General features: G+C 37.2%; 1 long non-coding RNA gene across 4 annotated transcripts; it reads right to left on the bottom strand.

The window, feature by feature from the left end:
* Positions 1 to 1,460: 1,460 nt before the first annotated feature.
* Positions 1,461 to 8,886, bottom strand: LOC127062886 (uncharacterized). Of its 4 annotated transcripts, none has more exons than XR_007781213.1 (9): positions 8,564 to 8,886; positions 7,662 to 8,483; positions 7,155 to 7,308; positions 6,891 to 6,976; positions 6,507 to 6,792; positions 5,737 to 6,430; positions 3,805 to 5,643; positions 1,792 to 1,820; positions 1,461 to 1,712 (listed from the first exon to the last, which is right to left on the bottom strand). It is a non-coding gene; the product is annotated as an uncharacterized LOC127062886 (long non-coding RNA). The 4 variants fall into 4 exon arrangements; XR_007781215.1 differs by having other exon boundaries at positions 6,541 to 6,792; XR_007781216.1 differs by having other exon boundaries at positions 6,594 to 6,792.
* Positions 8,887 to 10,205: the final 1,319 nt, after the last annotated feature.

The following is a 10,205-nucleotide window of genomic DNA, read 5'->3' as shown; positions in this document are numbered from 1 at the left end:
GCAACCCAGACGCAACCCAGACGCAACCCAGACGCAACCCAGACGCAACCCAGACGCAACCCAGACGCAACCCAGACGCAACCCAGACGCAACCCAGACGCAACCCAGACGCAACCCAGACGCAACCCAGACGCAACCCAGACGCAACCCAGACGCAACCCAGACGCAACCCAGACGCAACCCAGACGCAACCCAGACGCAACCTTCGGACACAACCTTCAGACGCAACCTCAGACCCAACCTTCAGACACTACCTTCAGACACAACCTGCAGACACAACCTCAGACCCAACCTTCGGACGCAACCTTCGGACACAACCTTCAGACGCAACCTCAGACCCAAACTTCAGACACTACCTTCAGACACAACCTGCAGACACAACCTCAGACACAACCTCAGACACAACCTTCAGACAATACTTTTTCTACAACTTTTACAGAATTTTCTCACAAGTTTTACGCACCTTTTACGTATGTCTCACACAACTTTTACACACATTTTGCACATCTCACACAACTTTTGCACAACTCTCATACAGTTCTTATACGTCTCTTTTACAATCTTTCCACAGCTTATGCCGCATAATTTAACATGAAACAGAAGGAAGTCTGATAGAATACTGAACGCAAATCAGACGTACTGCAGGCGGAATGTCATCGAAGCTCAGTCGTGTCTCTTATTCAATAAAGACGCAAGCTTGATGTAACCGTTTTCTTTTTAGACGATTATTCAAAGGCGTCGTATAAATGATCAATCACAAACATTCAAATTCTGATGTCTACTTATAGTTTCTCCTCTGTTTAATATTATATAATAAAATCACACAAATATCATGCAATAAAATTAGACAAATAGTATATATTAAAATGAGACAAATATTATACAATAAAATCAGGCAAATAGTATACAATAAAATGAAACAAATATACAGTAAAATCAGTCTGAGACTGATTACACGGAAATTACGGAGACCTGCTACCTGTTTTAGAAAATGGCCGGTAGAGGCACTCTACGCTCTCATTCGTACGTACACACTTACGTTCACACCCATATGCGGTGCCCCTGGGATTATGCAAATATGTTGTCATTTATCGATTCTACGTTATATTTAGAAAAATAAGCTGGGCATTACAGATAAACAGGAAAAACCAATCGATTACCTAAGAGAGAGGAACATAAGAAAAATAATTACTTCATATCACTGGATGGTTTTTATGCGATTACTGTGGAATTACGTCGAACCACTGTAAACCACCATAATACGTACTAGAATTTTTGCAAAATTTGTAAGGGTTACATAGAAACGAGCTTTATGGAAATGCTGGTGGCTACGCCGATTTTTCGATAATAACGCAAACGCCCCACGGACTATAGGATCAGTAAGTTGGTGGATGAAGATACCGTGGAAATTACACGGACATCTAGGAATTATGCAAAATCGACAAGCATTTTGACAAGCATTAGGTAAAAACAAATTTATTCGCTTATGCGGACACTATGACGTTACGCCTGACGCTCGGAGGCCACCTAAATACGTTCTAGGATTGACGACAAATCTATGAGGATATACAGAAATGCTGCACTTTATGAAGACGCTGGTCGTTACTTGATTCGTAGGAAATAACGAATATGCCCCTGGGATTATGCAACGATGTTGTCGTTTAAGTAACCTCTCTAGAATCTAGGGAAATAAGATGGGTACTACGGATAACCTAGAAATTACGTCGGTATATTAGTAATTATTGAAGACAGATATTACATAAGAATAAAAAATAAAACACAAATACTTACTTCAAATCGCCAGTCGGATAAGCCAAAATCTGTAAGGGTTACCCAGAAACGATGAGCTTTATAAAGATGCTGGTAGTTCGTATAGTCTACGTAAATAATGCAACCGCCTCAGGGACTATTCAAAAATGCTATCGACTAAATAACCTCGTTAATATCTAGAATTAATAAGCTGATCGTTACAGATATCCTGGAAATTACACGGTCATCTAGGAGTTAGGAAAAATCGACATCCATTACGGAAAAACAATATACTTGAGCGAAATCACGAGATGGTTATGCGGAAAAAAATGAGATTACGGAGAAAGCTCGGAGGCCAAAAATGTCGTTTAAGTAACCTCGCTAGTATCTAAGAAAATAACCTGGGTATTGCTGATAAACCTAGGAACTACGTCGGTACGTTAGGAATTATTGAAAAACCGAGGGATTACCTAAAAAGAAAACGGACAAATACTTCTAATCACCGGATGGTAAAGCGAAGACAGTGGGGTTATGTCCTACGCTGTAGATTGCGTACTTAGATTTTTGTAAAATCTGTAGGTTACGCAGAAATGCCGGACTTTATGAAAATGCTAGTAGTTACGCAAATTCGTCGGATATAACGAGTGCCCCGCGGATTATGCAAAAAAAAATGCAGTCGATAAAATAACCTCGGTAATATCTTCGATTAATAAGCCGACAGTTGTAAATACACGGGAACTACACGGTCATCCACGAGTTATCGAAAACCGACAGGAATTTACACAAGTGTTACGTAGAAAGGCAAGTACTTACGCGAAATCACAGGATGGTAATGCGGAAACAATCGGATTACGCCGCATTCTCGGAGGCCACCTAAATACGCCCTATTACCGACGCCAAATCTACAAGGATTACACAGAAACGCCGCATTTCCTGAAAACCCTAGTATTTACGCAGATTCGTCGGAAATAACGCGAGTGCCCCACAGATTATGCAAAAAAAAAATGCAGTCGATCATATAACCTCGGTAATATCTTCGATTAATAAGCCGACAGTTGTAAATACACGGGAACTACACGGTCATCCACGAGTTATCGAAAACCGACAGGAATTTACACAAGTATTACGTACAAAGGCAAGTACTTACGCGAAATCACAGGGTGGTAATGCGGAAACAATCGGATTACGCCGCATTCTCGGAGGCCACCTAAATACGCCCTATTACCGACGCCAAATCTACAAGGATTACACAGAAACGCTGCATTTCCTGAAAACCCTAGTATTTACGCAGATTCGTCGGAAATAACGCGAGTGCCCCACAGATTATGCAAAAAAAAAAAAAAGAAAAAAGAAAAAATGCTGTCGTTTCAGTAACCTAGCTAGTATCTACGAAAATAAGCTGCTTAGAGTATTCTACGAATAACGCAGCTGTTAAGAATGTCAAAAAGAAAAACCCCCGACAAGCATTATGAAAAAAGAAAAATTAGAAGTACTTTCGACAAATCTCGGGATCGTTATGTAAAAATACGTTACGCTACGTTACGCTAGGGCTTTCAAATCGTGCAAAGGTTTCGCAAAATCGCTTAGCGTTGTAAAGAAGTTAGACATTGCAACGATTCATCGGAAGGAGTACCCCTGGGACTATGCAAATTTTCTGTTGGGTAAGTAACCTATCTAATATCATGGAAAATAAGCTAGGGTTCTAAATACCCTCCAAATTACAATATACGCGAATTACGCGACGAATAGAAATCACGTAAAAAAAGATACGGTCGATAACCAAGTGATAATGTGGAAACGTTAGAGTCAAGTAGACACGCTAAAATGAAGCTAAATACACTCCACGGTTTACACAGAGACGTTAGGCTATATAAAAACGCGGATTCTTCGGATAAAACGAAAATATCCCGAACTATGAAAAAAAAATGCCGCAGTTTAAATAACTTCGCTGGTATCTAGGAAAATGAGCTGTGGGTTGCAGATACTATGCAATTTACGCAACACGCGTAGAATTACGGAACGAACATAAAGGCATTAAGTGAGAAAAATACTTACTGCAAATCATTGGGTCGCGTCTGGATTACGCCGAAGTTAGACCACAGAAGTTCGGCTGAATACACGCCAAGGTTTACACAAAATCTGTAAGGATTATATAGATACGGTGGGCTTCATAAAAATAAAAATAAAAAAAAAACTGCTGATTACGCGCATTCGTTCAAAACGACGCAATGCCCTTAACATTATGCAAAAAAAAAATACCATCGCTTCAGTAATCTCGATAGTATGTAGGTAAATAAATAACTCCGAGGTTGCAGATAACCTGAAAAAGACAAAACTCTGGGTGTCCACGTTGGACGTTGCGAAAAATCGACAGGACTTACGTGTAAAAAAAAAAACCATACCTTGCCAAATGGATACTTACACCAAACTACGTAGTGGGCGAAATCGCTGGGTTGCGTCTGGCAGAGCCAGAGAATTTACCTAAATAAGGGTTAGGGGTTTACGCAATATTTCTAAGGGTTACGCCAATCTGTTCGGAATTACGCAACACGCTTAATTACGCACGAATGGATTCACGGTAGTTGAAACGCTCTACCATGCCCTAAAATTTCCGGTACACGCGTTGGACCGCGTTGAACCGCGCTAAACCTAGATCATTTTTATTTTTTGTCGTTTTACAATCATTTAAGCAATGTACGCTACATATGTACGCTCGGTAGTATCAAACTAATATTTACAAAATACAACCCCGCCGCTCAAGTTTTATACCGCACGTAGTACGTAGAAAATAATTTTAATCGAACGTTTCGCAGAACAGAAATCTGCTTACATACTGCCTTCTATTTAAGCTTCTTTTTTTTCGACGCTTTCTTATTACAATGATAAAAATAATATTTTTTCTTTTTTAGTATATGAGCATTTCAATTATTCGCGAAGCTGGGGTCACGCGATATCCTAAGAATTGTCTAAAAAGATGTTTGTTGCTACGGATAAATACTGGACGACGATTTTCGATACGACCGACGGTGGTCTAAAATTCTCTTAACGCATCAAATTTATGTATGCTTTCTATCACTTTACAATTATTTAAAGAATCTATAATATACGATTGGTCGATATAAAATAAGATTTAAACAATAATACAACCGCTTAAACGTTGCACCGCACGTAATATCTTGTGAAGTATAAAACAATTTTATGTTAACATTCCGGAAAGAAAAAATCAACTGATGTACTACCTTCCAATTGAAGTTTCTTTTTTTCAACGCTCTATAAACTCCAACAATATTATAACAATGATTCTAACAAATTTGTTTCTGTCTTGTAATTTTTCGTAAAACATCGCAATTATGCGCAAGACTAAAGCAAAGGAATCGTTTGAAATGCTGGTGGTTACGCAAAACGCTGAGAATTGAACAGAATACGACGTTAGGGATTGCGCAGGTACGCTGAGGGTGTCGCAGAAACGCTCAGGGTGTCGCAGAAACGCTGAGGGTGTCGCAGAAACGCTCAGGGTATCGCAGAAACGCTCAGGGTATCGCAGAAACGCTCAGGGTATCGCAGAAACGCTCAGGGTATCGCAGAAACGCTTAGGGTATCGCAGGATCGCTTAGGGTGTCACGCAGAAACGCTTAGGGGTGCGCAAAATCGCCGAGAATTACGTAGAACGTTGGAGCTTAAGCAGATTTAAAGAAGCAATACGCACGAAGGAGAGGCGAGTCTTCTTTCGGTTCGGTAAAATGAAGGAAGCGTTGTTTTCCTGCTGATTTTAACCCAATGGAAAATTCTTCAAGATTCCATCCTTCGTTATTGCTTCCATCGCATCTTCCTGGCTCCTTTCCTTTCCTTTCTCATCTTCATATTCATGATAGATCCTAGAGGAAGGAGGCTTTCCTATTTTAGGAAAATAATAAAAATGCAGTATTGAAACCTATAATAAAGTACATGGCGATAAAAAATACTAAAATATCATTAAACAATGCTAACCATGAGTCGCAATTTTACAAAGACCATTTCCAACTAGAGCGTTGAATTGTTCTTTTATCCGTATCCAAACAGTAGAACGAAATTGCAACATAGGCTTCCTAAAAGAAAAAAAAAAAAAAAAAAAATTAACAAAGTTAATAAAAATAGTGTTATAATAAAAATATCAAAATGTTAAGTATTCCTCATCAGACAAGAGAATAAAGAACCATCTTGCTCTAACGAGCGTGATACTTGGGAACTGCTATCCGGGAATCCACGACCCAATCAACACATATATTTCGATTTAAGCAGTGTTCGTTCTGTCGTATACTATCGACAAAAAGCCTATCGTTTCTATTTCGCAGCGATATTTCAAGAGAGACCATATGATTCGTTGAAATAGTGTTATTTAAGACGCGTTCGCTTACATAGATTTTTTCATCGATTAAAGGAATGAAGTTACGATAACGTTATCCAACTTGAATAAACTTTGAATTATCAGCTACTCGATGTATATTAAATGAAAAATGTAATCGGAAGAAAAATATACTCCGATGTAAAAGTATCGTTAACAGAACACTGTTTAATCGAAGAATGAATGTGTAAACAGATGTCAATTCTGTTCGACTGTAACTAAATTCACCATGCTTATTTCAAGGAACACGGGCCACGATGCATTGTTAACAATAACGGACGAAATCGCAATGCCTATACCCTGAAAAAATAAATGTAGAATTAGCTAAACGTTATCGTAAAGGGTAACGTGAAAATAAATAATAATATATGTCAACTATTGCTTATCAGTTGTCGTCCTGTGTCCAATACCATTGCTTATCACAGATAAGTAAAACTGATGACGAAAATTTTGAACTTCATACTTCTTTCTTTCTATCATCGAAAATAATGATTCCTTAGCTGGTTGTTAGATCAAGGAACGCTTCCTTCCACGATTTAAGTAGCGTTCGTACTGTCAAGATGTCAATTCTGTTTGAATGTAACTAAATTCGTCTTGCTTATTTTTAAGAAAATTAGCCACGATGTAATGTCAACAATAACGAAAGAAATCACGTCTACATCCTGAAAAAGTAAATATAGAATTAAGTAAACGTTCTAATAAATATTATACTAAATATTATAGTGACAATAAATAACTATTTTTTTCAACTAACGCTTACCAGTCGTTGTTGTGTGTCGAACACCATTTACTATCGTAAATAAGTAAAATTGATGACGAAAATCTGGACGTCCTACCTCTTCCATTCTATAATTGAAAGTAACGATGACTTAGATGGTTATGTTACGTTAAGGAACGTAGTAAAATATGTTATATTTCGTAATTGAGCGTGATCGATGTTAATAAATTTACCAGCGAAAATTGTTTTCGATATTCTAGCGGTATATAAAATAGGAGTGTACGTTAAATAAAATATTCTAATTACCTGCAATCAACGAGAGAAAAAAGCTTGGTCGTAACACGTGCCAATAATTATTCAAAATGATGGATTCTGAGGCAGCAAGGGGGCTGTGGACCGCCGCGCTTGCGCATTACGTCACCTTTGCAATGGCTTCCCCACGTGCTTGTAACATTTCGATCTATTTGTACGAAAATATCGGAATATTAAAAATATGATATAAATTTTTCAATTTAATATCTCTCAAAATAAAGCTCCTAGGCGTGAAAACTATATTTTTAAGGAAAATGTACATAAGCCTGCATGCAATTACATATTTCTCCTAGATCATTTCTATATAATATCTTGTAGAATTTCTTCTAAGATCATATCTAAGTAGAGCGCAGGTCTGCACTATTAATGGTCGAAAAAAAGAAAAAAAAAGAATGAAATCAAGAAGATCGGTTTTCTGAGAAACCCACAATAAAATAAACTGAAGAATACAAAACGAAATACAGCTGCAGTAAAAGTATGAATAATTCAAAAATATCTTACGGCTAAAGAACTGTCAACCGCATTACAGCAATCAGGAAACGATCCGTCGAATGATACATCCACTCCGTGATTTAAGCAGTATTCGTTCTGTCATGTACTATCGACGAAAAGTCTACAATTTTTATTTCGCAGTGATATTCCAAGACGGACGAGACGACTCGTTAAAATAATGTAGATTAAGCGCGTTCGCGTACATAGATTTTCCCATCGATCGTCCTCGACGTGAGATCAATTAACGACATCTGAAGCAGGTCTAAAAAATAAGGAGGAGAGTAGAATGTCCTCGGTTATTTTATAATGCTGGACGAGGGCAGAGCAACCAGCGTAAATGCACAGAAAATGGTACGAGACAAATCTCGACCATAAACACGTGCTCGATAAAAAGTGGGTTGCGTCTAGAAAGATTCAACTGCGCGGTGACGACCGTGCAAAACTCCTCCCTATCCTGATGATGTCGATTATTAATCACATGACGACGATGAAGGTTGAAAGAATCCATATAAAATCCACTAATGTAAAATTAAAGAAACAATGTTACATCAACGTTATTCAATTTGAATGAACTCTGAATTATCAACTATTCCACGTATATAAAACGCACTTCCCAAAAAATGTACAATCGAACAAAAAATATACTCTGACGGCAAATTACTAAAAGAAGTTTCGCTGAAAGAACACTGCTTAATCGAAGAATGAATGTATAAACTTAAACGGAAGACGTCTACTCTGTTGAACTCTAGCCGAATCCATCTTGCTTCTTTCTAGGAACACAGGGCACACTGTATCGTTAACGCTCACGAACAAATTCACAGAATCTACGCCCTGAAAAGGTAAATATAGAATTAACTAAACCTTCCCGAAAAGATTAATGACAATAGCAATATTTTTTAACTACTGCGCACCACTCGTCGTCCTGTATCGAATATCACTTCTTATTGTACGTAAGTAAAATTGATAATCCGGACATCGTACCTCTTCCATTCTATAATCGAAAAAACGATGGCTTAGATGATTATGTTAGGTTAAGGAACGCAGTAGAATAAGTTATATTTCGCAATTGAGCGTGATCGTTATTAATAAATTCACTCGCGGAAATCGCATTTTTGGTATTCATCGCTGTATAAAATCTGAGTGAACGTTAGATAAAATATTCTAATTAACTAATAATTCTAATTAACGAGAGGACGAAGCTCGGTTGCGACGCGTGCCACGAACTAATTCGGAATGGCGGATTAAGCGGCAGGAAGGAAGCTATGGACCGTCCCGCGTACGCGTTACGTCATCTTTACAATGGCTTCCCCACGTGTTTGTTGTTTCGATCTGTTTGTATAATAATATGGAAACGTTAAAAATATGATATACGAAATTAAAAACTATCTAAACGGATATCTTGCTGCATCAAACTGTGAAAATTAATGATTTCGATTTGATATCTGTAGAAATAAAGCTCGTAAACGTGAAAATATATTTGTAAGAAAAATGTTCGTGCGCCCGCGTACGATTATTTTTCATATAAATGTATATTATTTTCAATGTTCGTACGAGGAAAGTATTAATTCTGAAGTTTCTGCTTTTAGAAAGAGAGTAACCATCCGATTCGTTCAAAGGTCCGTTTTTATTGACAGTCCATCGCTCGTTGTTTTATGTTGGTTTACGCCAACGATAAATACAGGTATAATTTTTTAACGATTTTGACGAACGAGATCGCTTCAAAGATGAATATTCGAGTGAGAATACGATTCTTTCGAACTTTCGAATACGCGCTTCGTTCTGTTTGAAAAAATCGTGTTGAAAAAATCGTGTTAAAAAATGATGTTTTCTCGACGATAATTCGTGCATAAAAGTAAAGGATGAGGTTAATTTTAAAACGTTTAAATCGTCGTCATAGCAAAGTCTCGTTACGCACACATAAGTTTGTTTTTGAATACATACAAGAGGCTCGTTGTAGAAAGAGAAAGATAACATTAGCATAGATAATAGCTTAAAGGTTCCTCTACCTATTGTTTCCGGCAAACAACGAAAGAAAAAGCGGTCGAGCGTGATAAATTGTTGTTTTTTTACCTTCATTTGGTTTATCTGCGTCCTCGCCTTCCCCGTGTAGAATACAAGGGATGGTTTTTAAATCATGAATATAGCATCCATTGGAATGTATGCAACATTTTTCTATATTTCCTGTATAGAGTTGGCAGTTTATTTCTATCAAATATGCTAATATGACCTTTTGCAATTCGATAAGCTATTATATTTTCTTCTATTGAATTCAGTACAATCAGAATATTATATTATTATTATACAGTGTTTTTACAGAAATTAACTATAACCATATAATACATTGTCTGAAAAAAAGGTTACAGATCTCATATTGCTGTTTATTTATTGCAGTACTATTGTAATGTTAAAATAAGTATTATGTGCTTCAAACAAATTCTAGATATGTATCTGCTATAGATATATCAAGGACAAGTAGCTATATAACAGATAAATCCACCTTGAGTGAGGTATATTAAACTCTACTTTATGATTGTTTTCTTTTATATTAAATCA

This window comes from Vespula vulgaris, chromosome 3 (assembly GCF_905475345.1).
Source record: "Vespula vulgaris chromosome 3, iyVesVulg1.1, whole genome shotgun sequence".
In the NCBI taxonomy this organism is placed as follows: Eukaryota; Metazoa; Arthropoda; class Insecta; order Hymenoptera; family Vespidae; genus Vespula; species Vespula vulgaris.
This window is presented reverse-complemented; position numbering and strand designations above follow the sequence as displayed.